Here is a 723-nt window from a genome sequence, read left to right on the forward strand (position 1 = left end):
GGGGGCGGGGCAGGGCGGGCAGGGGGCGTCGCGCAGCTCCGCACTCCGCGGCCCCGCATCGCGGTGCGCTGAGCGCCCCGTTAACTAGTCCTGAGCTGCGGGGGGGGGCGATCGGCCCCATAACTAGTCCTGCGAACAGGGCGTCATGGATCCCCCCAACTAGTTCCGGCTGGGCAGGCACTGCTGCCACTAACTACCCCCCTCCCGGGGCGGGGACTGACTGGCACCCCTAACTAGTCCCGGGGCCAGCGGGCCCGCGGCTCCCCGCAGGAAGGCAGCACACGGGGCGCTTCTCCCGTTTAATCGCCGGGGAGGGACGCGGGGCGGCCGTGCGGCGCGTCACGCCTGCCCCGCGCGCAGGATCTGCAGCAGCCTGGCGTGCACCGCCTCGTCCATGAAGCCCTGCCAAAATACACATATGGATATGGATGCATATATGTATAGAACCTCTTCTTTTTGCATCGTTTTGCCCCAAATCCGGGTGTCGCGCTCCRGCTCCTACCTGCGCCGCCTGGAGCAGGTGGGTCCGGTAGACGGCAACGACGTCGCGGTGGGTTTTGTGCTGCACCTGCCCCGGAAAAAGGAATTGGGAAGTGGAGACGGGCGGTGCTGGAGCAGGGGACACCGGAGCGATGCCATGGGGGGCACATCGGAGCGATATACTGGAGCAGGGGACACCGGAGCGATGCCGGAGGGGCCGCCGGCACCCACCTGCAGGCGCAG

The sequence above is a fragment of the Nothoprocta perdicaria genome, unplaced genomic scaffold (genome assembly GCF_003342845.1).
Source record: "Nothoprocta perdicaria isolate Ctin4 unplaced genomic scaffold, notPer1 scaffold_451, whole genome shotgun sequence".
NCBI classification, from domain to species: Eukaryota; Metazoa; Chordata; class Aves; order Tinamiformes; family Tinamidae; genus Nothoprocta; species Nothoprocta perdicaria.